Source organism: Pinus tabuliformis, chromosome 4_1 (genome assembly GCF_031772625.1).
Source record: "Pinus tabuliformis cultivar Carrire ecotype Pingquan chromosome 4_1, CPIR1, whole genome shotgun sequence".
In the NCBI taxonomy this organism is placed as follows: domain Eukaryota; kingdom Viridiplantae; phylum Streptophyta; class Pinopsida; order Pinales; family Pinaceae; genus Pinus; species Pinus tabuliformis.
The window spans coordinates 962335615-962352081 of record NC_142303.1 but is presented as its reverse complement, the minus strand read 5'-3'; positions in this window follow the sequence as shown (position 1 = coordinate 962352081).

Below are 16467 nucleotides of genomic sequence, written 5' to 3'. Positions count from 1 at the left end.
CCTTCACACGTAATGAACTTCTGAATTATCAAGAGCAAACTAGTCCATTTTTACTTTAGGGCTGAAACAAGAATTCCACGTTTAAAAATGGTTATATCCATACCTGGGTTACGCAAACTGATTCTCTAGGCCTCTCATTGAAGTCTTTGTTTTTGAACCATCGTTCTCCTTCCTATGGGAGCTTCGTTGTTGTTGCAATGGATGCCTTTGTTACCAAGAATTTGATATCCCCAATCTCAACTTCCATGCCGTTGAAGGACCTTGCAAATTTCTTCGTGACTTCTTTATTATGACCCCTAAATTTCTGGATAAACTACAGCCACCTTACTTTCCTTAACGTGCTCTTTAACTGTGGATAACCCTCCATGAATTTAGCCCCATCTGGCTCTGTTCTTACTAGAAGGCCCATTCCTCCCTCTTTCTTCAAAAATACCTCTGTAAGTGATGGTTTCATGGAGGCAGAATGGTTATATGTGTGGATGATGGAGGAGGATTGCAGAGAAAACTAGTGGTTGCAAAAACGGGAAGAATATGGAGCATGCAATGAAAACAAGTTCACGGAGCAGAGGCCTGTATAAACAAACCTTGAACTGGAAATCGTAAACTCGGCGTGAGAGTATGGAAACAGAGTGATACTGGCAGAATTTTGAAATAAAAGGCTACGGAGTGGACGTTAGCAAATTCATAAAATGACTGCGGAGTGGTGCGTCAGAGGAGAGTCGTGGTCAATTGGCTTACGTCTTCATGATTAACTAGTTCAATAGGTGTAATGCAGACGTACAACTGAGTACGAGTTAGATTCGGAAGAGGATTATGAGGCCGTTAGAATTTGATGCGAAGATCGTGGTGGAGTTATGTAAAGGTCATGGAGGAGTTAAGGAAGCCATCAATTCGAATCATTACACATGATGGAGCTTGCGATTTTATAACTATACAAATTATGTGTTTTGAAATGCTATTTGAAATTGATTTTGCTCATACCTTAGAATCTTACCACTTTCGTTCACTAACTTTTGATTGGCTGCCTCTTGTAGGTGCTTTTAGGTGCTGACATCTTCAAAATATTTTCCTCTTCCATACCTGCATCTGGTTTTCATCATTACTTTGCTAACATCTGACTATCACTGTAGAGTAACAGAGTATTAGCTGCAGAATCAACAATTAGCTGCAGAATCAATATTCAGCTACAGAATTAGGATTCGGCTACGGAAACTGACATAGTGAATAACATATGACTTGGCAAAGTGAATGGAGATGGATGGAAATGAATGATGATTGAATGAATGATATATGGAAAACTGAACATGAAAGGAATTTTATTGGTGGAATGTGATGGCGAAATGGAATGAAATGAAATGAACTGAAATGACTTGAAATGAAACAACTATGAGTGAAATGAGAGATATTTTTTTTTGGAAAATATAGGGCGTCAGAAGTTTCTGATTTCGCCCTATATTTTCTGTATAAGACTGCCAATCAGTGATTGGTTTTCAGGCTTATACATTTTTTTTTTTAAGATGATAATGAAAAGAACAAAGACTAGGCTGGTGGAGAAGAAGGATTCTTCTTCACTAGCCTTATTGCAGAATTATCTTGAAAGATTTGACAAATTCCTCCTTTGAGAGTGGCTTATGATAGATCTTCAATCTGTGACCATTCATAATGAGAGGAGCTTGATACTCATCAATGGTTTTGATTCTTACCGCTCCATTGCTAAAAACTTTTTCAATCTCATATGGCCCAAGCCAATGAGTCTGAAATTTACCTTTGAAATCTTTGAACTTGGAATCAAATAGCAATGCCCAATCTCCTTCTTGAAACTTTTTCTCCTTGGTGTATTTGTAATGCCATTTAGCTCTTTGATATTGAACTAGATCAGTTCTTAGGATTGCTTCTTGTCTGATCTCATCTAGTTCATTCAACTGCGCCATTCTATGGTTTTGGGCTTCTGATAGATCCATTCCCAATTGAATTGCCATCTTGAAGGTCTTAACTTGGAACTCAATGGAGAGCAGAACTTCCTTCCCATAAACAAGTTCATAGGGAGAATGTCTTTTTGTGTTCCTCCATGTGGTTTTGTAGGCCCATAAGGCTTCAAGAAGCCTCTCTACCCAATCTCTTCTGTGTAGATGAATAGTTTTGGTAATGATGCCTTCAATTACTTTGTTTGTGAACTCCACTTTACCATTTGCTTGTTGATGGTAAGGAGTGGATTTTCTATGCTTGACTTTGTACTCTTCCATCAGCTTTTCCACCACTTTGGATGTGAATTGGCCTCCCTAATCTGTCACAATTTCTATTGGAACACCAAAGCGAGTAAAAATATCCTCATAACGAAAACTAACAACTGAATTTTCAGTAGCAGAAAATAATGCTTTAGCTTCTACCCATTTAGTGACATAATCAGTACATACCAATATATACTTTTTCTGTTTAGATGGTGGATTAATTGGTCCAATAAATTCTAAAGCCCATTTTTCAAAGGGTTCGATGAGTACCTGTGGTTGTAATGGCATCTCATTTGAGGGGGTAGGTTTCCCTACTCTTTGGCAGCTGTCACACCTTTTGACATATTGTTTTGCATCTTTGAAGAGGGACAGCCAATAATATCCTAAAGAAAGGATTTTATAGGCTATCCTTTTGTCAGCAAAGTGTCCACCGCACAGTTCATCATGACATGCTTTGAGAATATCAAGCATTTCATCTTCCCTGACACATCTTCTGATCACAAGGTCTGGCCCTGTTTTAAACAATTCATTAGAAATCCATGAATATTTTGAACTCTCTTGAATAATCTTTCTTCTTTCACTAGGAAATAAATGTGGAGGTAGTTTCCCTGTAACCAAATAGTTAGCCATATCTGCATACCAAGGAGTCTTAGTAGTTACTGCAAATAAGTATTCATCAAGAAACTTATCCTCTACAGGAGAATCTTCTTTGATATTCTGAATTCTAGACAAGAAATCAGCTACTATGTTTTGTTTCCCTGGTCTATCTAACACAGTAATATTGAATTCCTGTAAAAGTAGGAGCCACCTTGTAACTCTGCCATTAGTAACGAGTTTGTTCATTAGATATCTAATTGCAGAATGATCAGTATGAATAAAATTTTCATAGCATGTTATATAATGTCTGAACTTATTAATTGCATGAACAACAACTAAGAACTCTTTTTCAGTCATAGTATAATTCAACTCAATGGGAGTTAAATTTTTACTGGTATAGTAAATGGCATAAGGAACTAAGTCTTTTTGTCCCAACACAGCTCCTAGAGCTGTATCTGAATCATCTATAGAAATATGGAAAGGAAGTTTCCAATTTGGTCCTCTCAAGATAGGAACTTCAAATATTCTTGTTTTCAAAGCTTCAAATGCTGATTGGCAATCAGGACTCCATTTGAATTCACAGTCTTTTGTAAGTAATTTAAAGAGTGGAGATGCTATTTTGGTAAAGTTTTCTATAAATCTTCTATAATATCCAGTAAATCCCAGAAAACTTCTATCATCTTTTTGACAATTTGGAATAGGTAACTAGGAGATGACTTCAACCTTTGATTTATCAATTTTAATCCCATCCCCTAAAATATGATGTCCTAAAACAATACCTTCAGTAAACATCATAAAGCATTTTTCATGGCTTAATGAAAGATTTGTTTCTTTACATCTTATAAGGACTTTTTCCAAATTTTCTAATGCCTCTTCAAATGTATTACCATAAACTGTAAAATCATCCATATATACCTATACATAATCATGGATTAGATCAGAAAAAAATTCTAGTACTGCTCTTTGGAATGTTGCGGGTGCATTGCATAATCCAAAAGCAAGAACTTGATAAGCAAAAGTTCCCCATGGACAGGTAAATGTGGTTTTATCCTGATCTTCAGGTGCTACCTGAATTTGATTATACCCACTAAAACCATCCAGAAATGAAAAGTACTTTTTTCCTACTAATGTATCTAATACTTGATCGATAAAGGGCAAAGGAAAGTGATCCTTCAAAGTTTCTTTATTCAATTCCCTGTAATCAATGCACACCCTCCATTTACCATTTTTTTTGGGTACTATAAGCAAGGGAGAAACCCACCGGCTATCTGAAATTGGATAAATGAAGTTCACATTGAGTAGTTTTTGGAGCTCTTCTTTTACAATCTCCCTAAGATTTGGATTCATCCTTCTCTGAGGTTGTCTGATTGGTCCACTGTTTTCCTCAATATAGATATGATGGATACAAGTCTTAGGGTAAATACCTTTCATATCAGTATACTCCCATGCAAATGCAGCATAATGTTTTTGCAAGATTCTAGTTAGCTCTTCCTGTTGTAACTTTTCCAAATTTTTGTTGATATTCAATGTTTTACCTGGAAAAATTTCAACTGCAGAACTACCAAACTCTTCCATAGAGTAGAGAGACATTTGCCTTGATGACAAATATTCAATATCAGAATCTAACTGAAATTGTGTGTGGTCATATTCTGAAGATGTTTCAAAATTTTCTAATGTGTTCAAAATTTGACTATCTTCACTAACTTTAGAGATAGTAAAGACAGGTTGTATAGTATCTTCATCATCGACCCATTCATTGTCTCCTACTTCTGTAATTGCTTTTGCTGGAGGATACAAATTGAATTTCTTTGTTGAACTACCATCAGAAATGTACATATCCCCAGATCTACAACTAATGAAAGCATCAGTTGTGGCTAGCCAAGGTCTTCCTAAGATGAGTGGGTGCCCTCCTAGATTACTCTTGGGAGTCAAAATCATGAAATCTACTAGATATTCCCAAGAATATAAGGAGACCAAAATATCTTCTAATACACCATCTGGTTTTATTACTAATCTATCTGCAAGTTGCACTAAGGTAGGTGTAAAAAGAAGATTAGGAAGTTTAAGTTGTTCCATAGTCTGTCTACTCATAATGTTTATAGCAGCCCCTAAGTCAATCAATGTATTTGGAATTTCTATCCCATTTATGTGTGTCTTGACAATTGGACTACCTGGATCCACATATTTCTGCATGGTAATCTTTCCCATCATGATATCTACTATTTTTCCTACCAGGTGGATTCTTTTTGTGTCTCTTGGTTTCCTACTTGGTCTTTTGAAACTCAACTCCTTTATTATTTGTGCTATGATAGGAATCTCTCTAATGGCTTGTAGCAAGGGAATATTGATGCAAACATTCTTTAATTCATCTAAGAAATCATAGTCAGGCAACAAGATTTGTTTTTCCACCCCTTTGTCAATTTGTAATCTTTCAGGAAAAGGAGGTGTGGATGTAGATGCAGGTTTCTCAAATATAGGAGTTGTGGGGGTTGATTCTTTTTGTTTTTCTTTTTGAATGATTGGGTTTTGAAAGGATGCTTCCTCAGAACCTTTATTGACTTTTAGAGAATCCTCATCAAAGGCATCTTGCTCTTGAACATCTATAGAAGGTTTTTCCTTTTCTAAAATTCTACCAGATCTAAGTTGAACATCATTAAGAGGAACAATCATATAGGTAGGAAATTTTTGTCCTTCTACCATGTAAGCATTCTGAGGGTTTTTGTTGTTGGGATTTGGTAATGGCTGGGTTGATAGTTGATTTGGCTTTTGTTGAAATGGAAGCAAGAGTTGAGAATTTTGATTTTGTTGAGAAGGTTGTTGTTGTGGAAATGGCAATGAAAGTTGTGGGTTTTGATTTGGAAGTTGTTGATTTTGAAAAGATAGAGGATATTGATAAAATTGAGCAAATCTCCCATAAGGATTTTGTACCCTTTGTGCCCATGATTGATATGGATTTTGAGGTTGGGGCCAAGGTTGTTGCCAAGAATTCCAATTTGGTGGGAGCTGAAAATTCATAGAATTTTTAAATCCTTGATTTTGTTTCCCTTGCCAAGGTCTTATTGAAACAAAACAAAGGGATTCTACTGAATTTGGATCTTCTTGAAAGACAGATTTGAGCCCAGGAATTGAAGGACAATCCTTGGTCTCATGATTTTATGAGCAAATCATACATGTTTCTACAACTTTTGCATCCAAGGGGCATTCCCTTAGAGCATGTTTCTTTCTACATTTTGGGAAAAAGATGGCAAAGGCATCCGCTTCTGTTTTCTTCTTGTTTTGAATTTTAAGGGTGTCTAGTTGTTCACTAAGGCTCCCTAGAATGTCAGTTTTGAACTCATCAAGAATATTGCCAATCTCTGCCCTACTTACTAATCCAGTTGCAGATTTGTTTGCTCTAATAAGAGAAGGATCTCTAGGCCCTTTTCCAGTTTTAGATTTTCCCCTTGAGATATGGACACATAGTTCTACTATGTCATGTAGTGGAAGTTGAGAAATATCTCCCTTCCCCATCATGTTTAAAATATCTATCCATTCATCTCTAATGGCTTTCAAAGTTTCCTCATCTAAATTGCTCATTTTTTCTCTCTTTAAGTTATATTGTGTTGGGTGTGGAGCCTGATTATCTTCTATATTCAAATGTATCGCCACATTGGACCCCAGTTCAAAATGGGGGCGGCAACGCCGCCCGTAAAATATTTGTTGCAGGGGGGGTCCAGGGGGGGCAGCTGCGACCTTTTGGAGGCCCCCCCTAGCAGGGGGTTTCAGGGGCAGTGCCCCCGAAGCTAAAAACAGCTGTAAAATTGCCTTGTAAAAGTATAATAATTTCTATTCAATCTGGGTTGTTCATTAGGCGAATGATCTGACGATAGAACTTATGTTTAGTTTAGGGTTTTTTGCGCTAGAAGGCAACCCCTCTCTTTGTATGAGGGCATTGTATTTGAGGCTATGTAAGAGATGTGTATTCTGCGAGCGAGAAACAAAGAGGTGAGACTGTGAGAGAAAACAGAGGATATTATAGCGGATTTGTTGTAGGTTGTGTCTCTTCATTTTGCTGGATAATAGAAAGGAAGGACTGGCTGTTCGGGGTGGACGTAGCCCAAACTGGGTGAACCACGTATATCTGTGTCTCTCTTGTTTTGTGCGTTTTCTGTGTTTATATTTCTGCAATATTTTATGTGTTCCATTGCTCCGTAATATATAATTTTCTAACATATTAAAATCTTTCAAGCAGATCCTCCAATTTCTCATCTTCTTTTTTCATCATTTTGAATACCTCGTCCTTATGATTAGTGGGCATACAATAATCTAGATATCTATCCAAAAATGTTTGCTTCATATCATTACAAGTCCTAATAGATTGAGTGACTAATCCCATGAACCATTTCAGAGCAGCCCCTTCAATGTTGAAGGAAACAGTTTGAGATTTTGAGAGTCTTCCATATAGTCATGGGTTCGGCACAAGACTTCAAACTCAAATAGAAATGTTTCAGGATCCTCACTTCATAACCCATAAAAGTTTGGGAGGACAGACGGTGAAATGTTTTTCATTGTTGTATGGGTCTCCTCATCGACTATAGGGATTCCAAATGAGTTATCTCCTTCCCTATTTCCCCCATTATTACCTCTACCTCCTCCATTATAACCTCCATTGTTTCCTCTACCACCACCTCCATTATTTCCTCTACCTCTACCTCTACCCCCTCCTCCAAACAGAGAATATTCTCCATCTAGTACTTCTTCTGCCATGATAGTTTCCTTAGGGTCTTCTGGTTCCTCTATTAATGGCTGATGAGAGAGAGTCTCTTCCTTTCCTTCTTCTCTAGGTGATTCTACCTCTTCTACTGCAATATGTTACCCTATAGAAGTGAAGAAGGGTTCTTCTCCTAGATCAGATTTAGTGGATAATGTGGGAGAATCTTCTAATTTAGTTGTTGCCCCTTGAATTCCAGGAATCCTAAGGCTGGGAGTATGAGTCTAGGATGGAGGTGTATCTTGTCTAATCCTTGAAGTAGTTGGAGTTGTAAAAATCAAACTTTTGCCCCTGGCTAGAAACCTTCCCCTAGAATCTCTTGCTCTATGCATGTCATTTTTTTTATTTTCTAATGATTTTTTAGTTGGGCTAATAATCCTTTTTTCTGATCTTCCAGATCACACTAGGTGCAAGAAGAGAGCATACTCAAGAAATTATTGAACTAATAACTCTCTTTTCTGATCCTCCAGATCACACTAGGTGCAAGAGGAGAGCATACTTCAAGAAATTATCAATTTTTCCCTTTTTTTATGTAAGAGATCGGCTACCTAGTTACACTTCCTTGGCAACGACGCCAAAATGTTTAGTCAATTTAGTATGTCCTAAATTGCTACATTAATTATCAATCCGGGATTCGTAAACTAATGAAGTGTGGCGCATTGTATGTGCAAGACAACCTCTTTCTTACTTTTCTTATTTTCAGTTTTTATCTTGTTTTTGGGGTTTTGTCCTTGTTGGTCTCCTAAGGTGTCTAATGCAAATGCAAATCCTATTCTCAAATTTTAAGAATACTTTTAGAGAGCAAGTATGGATGTAGATTTAAGACAAGGTTTATGTCTCTTATGATAATTTCCAGAACTTAGCACTTCAAAAGATCTCAAAACATACTATTGATAAAATTAGTACTTGAACAGGAATGTAAATATGTAGCTACTTAAATCAAGCAAAAGATGAAATATTGATCATGAGGTCACTGTCTCTGCTGCCCATCTAATTACAAAAATAAAATCTAAACTATTGCACTCAAAACCAAAAATTGCAGACTAATGAAAGCAAGATCAATTTACTTCACTTATAATCCGATAGCTCGCCAATTAACTTCTCGGGTTAAGCCATGGCACCGGAGATAACGTCAAATAACATGAAGAATTGATATCTAAATTACCTATTTGCAGATTAATGAAAGAAAAATCAAATTACTTCACTTATAATCCGATAGCTCGCCAATTAACTTCTCGAGTTAAGCCATGGCACTGGATATAACGTCAAATAACATGAAGAACTTGATATCTAAACTACCTACTTGCATATTAATGAAAGCAAAATCAAATTTCTTCACTTATAATCTGATAGCTCACCAATTAACTTCTCGGGTTAAGCCATGTCACCAAAGATAACGTCAAATAACATGAAGATCTTGATATCTAAACTAGCTAATAGCAACAAACAAATCTCACTGAAATCAAAGCATAACAACTGAAATTGAAAAGCTTAAAAAGTTCAGTAGAGAAGCAAATCTCATATCACTACTTGATGCAAAAATTATATGAAAAATATTGAGCATAACCTATCCTGAAACACACTGATGAGTGTTAGTGAAAAAGTATGCAATGCTACAAAATCATGTAGGAATAAAACGATTAACACCATAAACAAATTATGAGAAATATACAGTGGAAATAAGAGAAAATATGCATGAAAACTTTACAAAAATGAAAAGCAAAACCTCAGCCAACAGGGGCCCTCTGCACAGCCTTTGGTTAACACACTGTCACCTCAAAACCACGCTTTACACAGTCATAAGAAAACAAAGTTTTATATTGCAAAACAGGGAGTGTCTTCTCGTTACAACAGCAAAATGAAAGCTAAAATAGCAACGTCAATCCTAATATATGCACTAGCTACTTGCATTGTAAATGCTTTATTTATACAGGAAAATAGATAACTGTTTTTCTGAGAGAAATCTTCAGCAGAGGACACGTAAACAGGACAGAACCCGTAAGTTCAGCCTCTTGGTTGCCATAAACATTCAATCTACAGAAGGTGGGTGTTGGATTTGCATCATGGAGATGGCCTACAGCTGTCAAAAGCGGATCCACGAACCTAGGAATGGTCTCGGACTTTTCACATGCTGAAACAAAGACCTATTTGATGTAGGACTCCTTGTTTTACCATCCTTTGACCAATGCCTTTCTTCACGAATTCAGTTGAACAGATAGGACCTTGTCCATGTGTAGATCATTTCTGAGCTGCCCACGTGCCTCGTTTGACCTGCCGACAACTTTAACCTACAGAACAATGAAAGCAACTGTGGAATTGCGAGTCAGTTGCGGAAAGTGGCTACATTCCATAACTGATGAACAAAATCTAAATCAAATAGCACACACAAGGACATAGTTAGAAAACCACTTAAATGCACTCCTAGAATCAATATGTAATAATCTTTGATAGCTTATGAGGCACTGTTGTGGGAAAATGGAAGAGAAAAGGTCTAGGAAAATATGTAGAAGAGAGGTAGTTCTGGGGCTCAACAAATGCCCCCTCCTCTTCCCTAACATCATACATTGTTGGTTCATGTGCTTGAGGCTCACATGAACTACTCTTCTTATTGATTCAACTGAGTCTTCTCATGTGTTGCGACACACACACTTAGTTGCTAGTTTAAATAAAATAAACAACTCTAGCTATTTCCTCGCCATTTAGTTCCAAGCATGTTAAACTGTAGCTATATACACATCTCAAATTGCTATTAGTACCATGTACCAAAATTAGAAATTACATGCACATGTAAATATCAATCATTCCTATAAAATTTTAAGACTTCAACCTCTTTCCCAAGACCAACAATATAAATGGAAATCAATTGCTTTACCAAAATCAACATTACTAGTTTCATTCAGTCTATTTTCTGAGGACTTATCGCTAATTAGGATCGACCTTCTTGCCAAGGCTAGCATTTTGCAATGAAATTCAACCTCTTTACTAAGGCATGCAGCGGTATTTAGTGTTAGGAAAAATATTGGTGGGGGCTGAATCAATATTTTTAACTCACTTTAACTTTTAATTTTCTTATTATGATTTGTGTACGCTATTATTCTTTAAGAAACTAGTGTATGTATGTGACTTCAGTGAAAGAAAACAACGTATATCCAGTCAACCAATTCTTCGTAAGATCCATCAGATCTTTATCTTTAACTAGTGCATTATTAATTTCATCAGACATATAATATGCAATAAAGAGTAGAATGAACCATCACACATAAGCAACACAACAACACATGAGAACACCTGGATTTTTTTTTGGTGGAAACCCAATGTGGGAGAAAACCATTGCTTCCAATGTCTATGTCTTCTTTCTTATTATATAAAGAAAATATTCTTACAATCTTATACTGGTGCAAACTATTACCATCACACAGCACCCACCTGTAGGAGGCTACAACCTCCATTCATTCTCCAACACCCATAGGAAGGGAGCTCCAATCCCTTGATATCGTTTACTGACTCCTACCAAAAGGGAGCACCTACCCCCTGAACAAATTTACCAGCTACCACTAAAAGGAAGCTATGAATCCCTCGCTGAAGGCTCCAACCCTCAACACCTCTTGTGGACCACGTTTCATAATATTTCATATTGGATCCACCTGACTCAAAACATCAAACCTGTAGGCCACCTTTCATCATATTTTCAAACTGTACCCACACCCAACATTATGCTCAATATCAAACTGAATACTAAAATTGAACTACAATAATAGAACCAACTGAATCACTGTATCATTAGAAAATCACCAAAACTAATCTCAATCGACCATTGTAACTAGATCAAACCAAACATATATAAACCATCATAACCATATCATACCAACCACTCATAAATAAGCCATACATTGTTAACCATCACAGAAAAAAGTTTTGTTACTGCAAACCTTGTTCATATATACTTCAGAATGAATATGCTATTGTTTTGAAGCAGACCCACGTATGTACGCGCTTCCTTTGTATTAAACTTGCTTACATACCTCAAATCATTTACTATTGCATCATTAATCATTGCAACACATAATTAACCACTGAACCATACATAGATCATTTAACCAATCACATATCACTGAACCAAGGATAGATCATTGTAGTATCATTACTAACCAATATTCAAATCATGAACAACCAACCCAATCAACACTTCCGGACAGAGATCAACATGATGAAGACTTCATTGACAAACAATAGCAAACAAAACAAAACTCATCAAATTTATTCATTTACCAATATTGAAAACCATAGAACATATACACAACCTTCATGAAACATATCAGCTTATGTACGCAAATACCATGCATAACACCCACATGTAGATCTCAAGATACAAAATAAATTCGCAGAATATATACATGACTATACGGAACCATATTTGCATATGTACATGACTATACAATAACAAACTAACATACATATCTCAAATTGTTGAAACACACTTTCGTTGCAACTACAACACATACTGTGCAAACTTCATTGTCATACATTCATATCAGAGTATCATTATCACCACAAATATATCATTGTTAGCTACAATCATAAATAGATCAAGCAAGTATATTCATTAGTCTTCACTACGCTTTCAGATCTATCAGATCTGAGCCATCTCCTCGCTCTCTGGTGCATCCCTGTTTTAGATAAGATTACACATGAACTAATTCATAACTTGCATACTTAACACCTTGATCTCCATCTCCTTATATAGATTTTAGCCTTAGCCAGTACCTTAGGTAAATATTTTGGTAATGTCATTAGTATTCTTTGATGGGATTAGATAATCATTGTCGCTCAAATTACTATGGGCCAATACCATGGTATGATCCCTGGTATCCAAATTTCCATGGTTCAAAATTTGTACGCGACTTTTACTTGTTGAAAATAATACTGAGAGGGGGGGTGAATCAGTATTATCAAGTTCTTTTAATAAATCTTCCTTATTTACACTTTGAATTATTTTTGCATGTCAGTACCATAAAATAATGAGCATGAACAAAGAAAACAGATAGTCACACCAAAGAACACCATATGTAAGGTGGAAACCCAATGTGGGTGAAAACCACCTGCTGCAATATGTCTCTATCTTCTTTCAAATTAGAAACTCCTTTTACAATGGTTTTGTACTGATGCAGTCCTTTACCAGTACGCAGGCTGCAACCTGCAGAGAGCTACAACTCTCTCTCATTTTCCAGTCTCTCCTGGAAGGGAGCTACAACCCCCTACTTATTTTCTTTCAAGGATCCCTTTTCATAAATTTTCAAACTAGATCCATAAACATCAAGAGATCATCAAGTACAAGTAAATCACCCAGTCAACTGCAGTAACCAGATCAACAATAACAGTAAACTAAACCCAGAACACCTTATCAACAGAGAAAAGTCAGCCAACAAAAGATCTTAAGACAGATACGCAGTTTTTCTTTCTCTGGCCTGCGAGCGTACGCACTTCACCTTCTGCTCCCCTGCGTATACCCGCAGAGACCCTTCTACCGCACCGCGTACCCACGCACTGTTTCTTCAATCACGCTGCGTACTGTTACTGTAGGCACGCACCCACAGATACTATCGCGTCGCGTACTGCTACTGCAGCCACACACCCACAGATGCTATCACGCCGCGTACCCACGCACCTGCGGCTTCTGAAGCGCCGCGTACGTTCCCTGTGCCCACGCACCTGAACCTCTGTTGCGCTGCGTATCCACACACTGCGCCTTCTTCTGCTCTGCGTACCCACACACTTCTCCTTCTTCTGCTCTGTGTACCCACGCACTTGCACTGTTAATCACCTGCGTACCTCTGGTTAGGGCCGAATTGGCAGTCCACCAGTGTGCTACAGATCGTTAGATGCCCAGATCTGATCATGCGCTTGAGAGATCACCCTTCATAGATTTGCTTTCGACTTTGCTTTTATATAGATCAATCTTTTAAAACAATAACCCAAAATTTCAGATCTTCAGATATTCAATTTGCAAAAGATACTTAGCAAAGTGATCTCCTTTGCTTTATATAGGCAAGCTCTTCCTAAAAACATGGATCAATACCATAGATAACCAATACAAGGGGCCCAAAAACATGGGGCTCAATAATAATAATAATATAAAACAATACCACGGGCCAAAACCATAGAATCAAGAACGGCGGGCTAAATACCACGAGCCAAACATAGGAAACCCCACGTGAACGCGCTTCTCTGCTTTGAAGTAAGTGAACTGGGGGTACGCACCTTCTGAACGGGTGACCTGCGTGTGCGGCCGCAGTCCCTTCACGGCGTACCTACGGGTACGCACCTTTTGAACTATTCTCCTACGTACTTCTTAATTTCCAACATTTTGAGAGCCTGATCAGGTGTTGCCATCAAGTACAACATCTATAACATAGAGCCATACCAGAATCATAATGCCAACAATCTCCCCCTTTGGACTTGATGGCAACCTCAAAATCTTCAACGTCATTCTCCCCCTTTGACATCAAGGGCAAAGGGTTATGCTCCCCCTAAGAACATGCTCCCCCTGACTATAAACCAGATCTGCAAATAAGAACCATACGCCACCAAAACACCATAAATGACCATGAAAGAGATAGAGACATATTGCAGCAATATTCAGACCAGCATCCATGATGTACTTCCTCCATAATGCCAACAATGCATTATATGCTCCCCCTGAACCTGTGCCATTCGATCTTCAACCAATACGCAACCCAACAAATGTACGCATATACCATGAACCTTACGTCCAACCAACCATCAGAAGAGATTCAACAAGATGATGCATCAACAACCCCCAGCTTTTGCCTGAGGTATTCAAAGGTCTCCCTGGGCAATGGTTTGGTGAGTATATCAGCAACTTGTTCCTTAGAAGGAACATACTCCAACTTGACCTTTTGTTCTAGTACTTGTTCCCGGAGAAAATGATACTTGATCGGTATGTGCTTGGTCTTTGAATGCATGACTGGGTTCTTTGAAATGCTGATTGCACTTGTGTTATCACATAAGATGGAGATAGGTGGTGTACAAGTGATTTGAAAGTCCTGCAAGGTCTGCATCATCCAAAGGAGTTGAGTGCAGCAAGATGCAGCAACAACATATTCTGCTTCAGCTGTAGACAAGGCAATCGAACTCTGTTTCTTGCTGAACCAAGATACTAATCTGGAACCCATAAAGAACGCACCACCACTTGTGCTCTTCCTGTCATCCACGCTTCCTGCCCAATCTGCATCTGTATAAGCATGAAGTGTGAGATCTGTATCTCTAGGATACCATAAGCCATAATTTTTAGTCCCTTGAAGATATTTAAAGATTCTCTTCACTGCCTGAAGATGAGTTTCCTTTGGATTTGCTTGAAATCTTCCAACTATTCCCACTGCATGCATGATATCTGGTTGGGTACCTGTCAAATAAAGTAGACTTCCAATCATAGATCTGTAGGTTGGTTGATGCACTGCTGCTGATTCATCATTTGCACTGAGGCTACATCCTGTGACCATGGGTGTACATACTGGTTTTGCATCTTCCATGCCATATTTGTTCAAAATCTGCTTGAGATACTTGGTTTGAGACAGAAAGATCCCTCCTGCTTTTTGTTGGATTTGCAAACCAAGAAAATATGTCAGTTCTCCCAGCAAGGACATTTCGAATTCTTTCTGCATCACCAAGGCAAAGCTTTGACTCATAGCTTCTTCATTGCTGCCAAAGATAATGTCATCTACATACACAACAAGTATTAGCAATTTGTCATTTTCAACTTTTATATAAAGATTGTTGTCTGCTGATCCTTTTGAAAAACCTTGTTGATGAAGATATTTGTCCAAACGATAGTACCAAGACCTTGGAGCTTGTTTGAGACTGTAGAGAGCCTTTTTCAATCTGCATACAAGATTTGGATCATTTCCAAGAATGAAACCATCTGGCTGCTCAATGTATACTTCTTCTTCCAAGTCTCCATTCAGAAAGGCTGATTTCACGTCCATTTGAAATACTTTGAAGTTTTGAAAGCTTGAGAGAGCAAGGAACATTCGGATGGCCTCAAGTCTTGCAACAGGAGCAAAGGTTTCTTGAAAATCTATTCCTTCTTGCTGCGCATACCCTTTACAAACAAGTCTGGCCTTGTTTCTAATTACTTCTCCATTTTCATTCAATTTATTTTTGAAGACCCATTTTTTCCCTATAACATTCTTATCCTTTGGTCTAGGAACCAGCTCCCAAGTGTTGTTCTTTTCGATCTGCTCAAGTTCTTCATCCATTGCTTTCAGCCAACATTCATCTTTGCATGCCTCTTTCACATTTTGTGGTTCAGTGGAAGAGAGTAATGCCAAATAGCTTGAAGCTTCTGCAACTGTTCTTCTTGTTTGTACACCTGCTTCTTTCTGCCCCAAAATCTGAGATTCTGGATGATTCTTCTGAACATATCTGGATGGAGTCTTCTCTTCTATCCTTATCTGCTCCTCTGGTTCTTCTTGAGGTTCTTTTTCTTCATCATTCTGTCTTTGAGGGTAGTCTTCTTCTTCTTCGATATCTTCATGATTTACTTGCCTAGGAATGTATCCCTTCTCATCAACCACTACATCAATGCTGTCAACAATTCTTCCAAGTCTTTTATTGTAGCACTTGTATGCTTTGCTGTGTGGAGAATAACCAAGAAGAATGCCTTCATCTGCTCTAGGTTCAAGTTTGCCAAGTTGCTCATCAGTATTCTTAATATAGCATTTGCTTCCAAAGATTTTGAAGTGCTTTACTAAAGGAGTCTCACCATACCAGAGCTCATGAGGAGTTTGAGTGCTGTTCACCCGGACATTTGTTTTGTTGAGAATAACCACCGCAGCATATGCAGCTTCACCCCAAAAAGTTGCGGGAGTTCCA